The sequence below is a fragment of the Anser cygnoides genome, chromosome 2 (genome assembly GCF_040182565.1).
Source record: "Anser cygnoides isolate HZ-2024a breed goose chromosome 2, Taihu_goose_T2T_genome, whole genome shotgun sequence".
Classification (NCBI taxonomy): Eukaryota; Metazoa; Chordata; class Aves; order Anseriformes; family Anatidae; genus Anser; species Anser cygnoides.
Window position 1 is genome coordinate 35,815,001 of NC_089874.1, and position 5,368 is coordinate 35,820,368.

General features: G+C 38.9%; 1 long non-coding RNA gene across 2 annotated transcripts in view; it reads right to left on the reverse strand.

The window, feature by feature from the left end:
* The window catches only part of LOC136790040 (uncharacterized), a 13,521-nt gene extending 13,309 nt beyond the window's left edge, over window positions 1–212 (reverse strand). For both annotated transcript variants that reach the window (XR_010829196.1, XR_010829195.1), the window contains exon 1: window positions 1–212. This exon is cut by the window's left edge and continues 1,150 nt beyond it. This is a non-coding gene — a long non-coding RNA (uncharacterized lncRNA).
* Window positions 213–5,368: the final 5,156 nt, after the last annotated feature.

The window sequence follows — 5,368 nt, forward strand, 5'->3', positions numbered from 1 at the left end:
CTCGGAGCAATGAAACCCCCCAAAGTAGGAACAGATGATCAGCACCACAAGCCGAAGCCACGGGGATGCTCGTGGAGTCCTGAACGCTTCACGGCATACAAATGAATTATCCTCATTCTTCTCCTGCCGGAGCATATAGGCCAGACCTCATTAGGATTCAATATCACTCGGCTTTTCTAATGTTAATGTTCCACTTACATAAGAAATGCGAGAAGGGGGGGGGGGGGGGGGGGGACGTATGGGGAGGAGGGGGGTATGCCACAATTATGGCCTACACCATACCATAATTCTGAAAGCAGAACTTAATATTTTTGAGGAAATTACTCCATTTTCCTAGTTGCTCTCTCGGTCCTAATGCAGCATTATGTCTTTTCCTCCCTCTAATAAGCAGGTTTTGATCATGAGCTTACCCCACAGTTAGAGCAACTGTAATAACAGGTTTTATAGCCTTTTATTTTTGGGAAAAAAAAATGCCATGACTAAATAACCAACCATCAGATTGTGAAAGCTCCGAGTTCGTTTTACTGTGAAAGGAAACGTTGCACTTTACGTTAATAAACAACTGTAGGAGTTTTCACCATCCAGAAATAACTCAGACATTAGGCTGCATTCTTTTGTCTAGAGAGCAGCGAGCAGGGTAATGAAAACAAAACCCAGCAAGACATAAAAATACAATTTATACCTTTTTATCAAGCAAAGAAAAAGTTGGTTAACGTTTGAAAAGGGAGCAGTAATGTATATTTATTGACAATTTTATTGTAATAATTAGATGTTTACACAGTCTGGACATTGTGGCTAAATCACTTCCAGCATGTTTATTTGTAAAGGGCTGTTTTCAGGGCAGTGCAGTAGGCTCATTAAGAAGACAGACTGCATTAAGATTCAAAGAAATTACTACTTTCCAGGCTTTGCTTCACTGGTTTGGATTTAAAGTTTTTTAAAAAAAAAAAAAGGGGGAGAAGAAAGAAGAAAGGAAGAAAGGAAGAAAGAAAGAAAAATTGAAAACCCAACAGCAATATCATCCAAATACCTAACAGCCTAGAAATGAAATAAAACAGAGAATATTTTCGCCTTTAAGGGTAACATCATCTTTCCTGTTCCAAAATAATCTGGTATTGTACATTTGAAACAATATACAACATTGTGAATGCCACTTCTAAGTGCCTCTTTGTTGCTGTTAATATATATCGCTTCACCACTTATATTTATTTTCGGCACTCCAGCTAAATGATTATGTGATATTTAAAATAAAGATTTCTCTTTTTATTATTTTTTTTTCAGGCAGTGCCTCTAGTTCACCTTTAGGACATCTTTAAGTCAGCATTTGGTTTACAAATTTATTTGATGTGTAGGTGTCATTTTTTTCCTTCAGCCAAAGGAGGATAACTTTTCACTATGTGTAATCAGAAATGTTCGTTATTAATCAGGCAACTATTGAACATTAGATTTTTTAGGCAAGTAAGTTTTATCTTTTTATACTGAGTCTGGAAAACTCTAAATTCTCTACAGAATCCCAGTTTGGCGCTTTTTCACTAATCAATCTAAAATAATTTTTCTGTTCTGATGTGAATTTCACATGTGCTAACAGAGACTAAACACCAATTACAGATTTTTCTGCTTTTAGAAGGTTAAGGGAGAAGAAGGCACCCGGAGCAGAAGGAGCTCTCAGTAACACAGACTGGAGGAGAAAGTCCTTTCTATATCAAGTTCTGCATAGAAGAGCACAGCATTGCATTTAGTGAAACATCCATTTTAAAATTTAAAAACTCTTTAAAAATTAAGGCAGTAAATATGCTATTATGTTGCCCTGTCCAAGTATGTTTCCATTACAATTAAGTAATCAATATGCAGTATTTATTGCTGAAAAATTATGCACAAAGAGGAGCACATAAAAGGAGCCACGTGCTTAAACCTCCCTGATTTTCCTTTAGCTGCTGTTAAGCTAGAAAGAACACTATTTTTCCCCAGAAGCAGACTTGTTAAATGCCATCCAGTATGTGCTATATAAATGCTGTCTACTCCCCACCCTCACAAATAAAAACAAAGACGATAAAAGAAATGGATAAAGAGATGTCAGTTTGCAAGGAAAATACTGGGTTATATTTCCTGAAAGCTGCACAAGCCAACTTACAAACTTGAAATATTACAGATTTAGTTTTACAAGTCAATCACAGCTATATATTTGGACTTGTAATTACTGTCAGTTTTGACAGGGAAGGCAATAATTTTTTTTCCCGACATGTGAGTTTCAATAAAATCAGGTAGCCACATCACAGAATACTTTCTTACACAGGGAATTAAAAGGACTTTTCACAGAGATAAAGAACACTGCCAGAATTAAATATGTCATACATTCAAAAGAGGATGAAAAAAAAAGAAAAAAAAAGAGGATTATCCCTACAGGTGGACCTGATCCAAAGCCCTTTATAAGGATGAGAATGCTTCTATTTACTCGAGTGAACCCTGGAAAAATCTCTTTCTGTTCTCAGAAGAGAAGAAAGAAACAACAGACAAAACTGAAGACTATTTTTATCTCTTTCTCTATTTCATAAGACACTTAGACTCTGAAGTGATAAATAAAATTTAAATACCTAAAGAAAATGAATAGCTACAATTCAAAATTGTAGCTATTTTGCTTAAAAATGCATGAGTGAAATGCTCTCCACGGCAATTAGAATCAACGTCACCTTTCACATACTCAAAATTGTTTTAATACCAGGTACAGGCAAAATCTTCCAAGGCACAGCAAGGTACGTGACACTTAAAGAAGACCTTAACTTGTCAAAAGATACTAATTGTGGGCCAAACTGATTGCAGAGGTAATGAATTAACATGCTTTTGGGGAGGGAACTGGTGAACTCAGTTTCTGCTTGGAACCTGTGGAGTTGGAGAGGAATTAGGAACACATCAAGTGAAGAACAGCAGCATTTTTAGTATATCAGTCAAAGAAAAACTGAGACTAGACCTGTATTTATTCTGCCATTTCCAAGTGGTGTCAGCTCACTGCTGACTTACAGAATTGAAGAAAACTGGCCTGGAACAGCCTGTGAGAGGTCACTTAGCACATGCCCCAACCCCAAGGCAGGAGGCCCTATGGTTAAGTCATTCCTGGCAGGTGAGTTCATTCCCCACAGGTTCTCAAAATCCTCTGGAAATGGAAATTGCAGAAGCTCCCCAGGCAACCAGCTCCAACGCTTCACTGCCCCTACCCTTGCAAAGCTTCACCTTGTGCCTGGTCTGCACCTACCTGGGAGCAATGTAAGCCTGTTATTTCCCGGTGTCATCTGATGATTAACATGGTCCCATTTAGCAAACTACGTGTGTAAGGCTTACCGCGAACAAAAGGTCACTCAGGCATGCCTAACATGAGATGGAGCAAACGACAAAAATGACCGGTTCGGGGTTTCTCCTACATCTATGCCCCGTATCAGCCACTGTTCACTCTGAAGGGTGGTGGAAGGGGTGAGGAATGAGGCCCTGGGCAGAACAAAGCCGACGATGTGCAGGCTGGTGGCTGTACGAGAGCCATATTTCCTGCTACTTTCAGAATGTGCAACTCCATTAAGTCCTCAGCATTGGACTTAATTATGAGAGCAATAAATTTGGCCTAGAGAAAATAGAATATACTGGGAGATATGGGGACTGTCAGTGGCCCATATACAGATGTTATAATTCTGTGTCAATATACCCATATAACAAGATAAATCCTCATTATTACACACTTATTCTTCGGCTGAAAGGAGAGAGGCACAGCCAAAGCATTCATCTGCCATTGACAGCTGTCTATAATAAAGGTTACTGAAGACACTGAAAATAGCTGCCCTTATACCATTTAGATTTGGTAGCGAAAGGGTGGGGACAATGAAGCAGACGGGGTCAAGCACAATTTTTTATTACTCCAGCATAAGGCTGACAGCATAAGGCTGACATACCTGCAATGTTTTTGGACTAGTAAGCCCCCATTAACCCTGGCATAATCAGAACTCAGCCCAGAGTCTGCAGATCATCAGTATGTAAAGAGGGAATCAGAAGTGGGCAGCACATAAAATACTTCCATCTTGGTCCAAGAAGTATCTTACACCTCAGAGATCTTCTCTGGGCAGCTGGAGACCAGAGCCACCTCAGTCATTCACTCTGTGCTCTGTGCTCTGCACTCTGTGTTTAAGTGCTACACACAGATGGATTTTGAACATCAGGAAAAACTACATAAATAAACTAGCATCACTAGCATCCTATGTTAGGTCTCATCTTGAAATCACAGAAACTACTTTCCACAACACAAACAACTTGCTTTTACATCCTTTTTCTTTTCTTTTTTTTTTTTTTTCACATTACTAAGCACTTTTAGTTAGGACTTTCAGTGAAGCCAAGGACTGCATGCTTGCTATTGTCAATAAGGAGTTAACACTGTGCCCTCAAATTAAGATTTATCTACGTAGCTTTCATGGAGGTTAAGGGGGAGTCACATGGCTAAATTCCCTTGTTTCAGACTGTACATGCAGAACTGACTCTGTTTTCAAAAAGCATACAGTGTAAAAGACAGAAGACGATTGTGTCACTGACAACTGCCCACATTTCACATTTTTTGTAACACCAGCAGAAAAGGCAACCCTCAGGTTGAGCAGAACATTCAAGAGCCAACATACACAGGAGGGGCAGACGTTAATAAGTATTATGATGAATGTAGTCTGAATAGCTATTGTAATTTCAGTTAATACGTTTAGCAAACAGCCTGTCTACTGCTATTTTTGGACAAAATTATTGAAATAATTGTCTGAAATATAATTAATTAATAGTCAAACGCTGTTCACCAAATGAAATAAATATTCTCTCAGGAGCTGGTCAGTACTCTGTGCAATGTTCTCTATGAGTCACCCTGGCCAGATTTAGACTGAATTGCTATAACACATATTCCCAGGTTTGAAATGTTAAGACACCTAAGCAAGGTATTTTTTACAACTGCCTCTTTAATACAGGGAATATTGCCCAGAAAGTGCAAAATAAAATTCCACTGAAATGCATTGTCTTTACCATTCAATGAAATGGACTACGTTTGTTGACTGCATGTACTTCGTGGTGTGTTCAGCTTGTCCAACAGACAGGACACATAAATGGGAAAGTATCACATCACAGCCTCATATTCTGTTCTGTCAGATCAGGCTATCATTCAAGATCCTGATCCCCACCTGATGGACAAACATCTGCACAAATTGCTGGTTCACTGACCTCATTAGAGACATTCAGTAGCAGTGCTGCAGATGAAGGGCCCAAGATGATATTGAACATAGATCAGAAAGGATCATTTTTCAGCAAAGTGTCAACCATATAGGTCTTCATTCTCTGCTGATTGCTCACGTCTCACACAGGC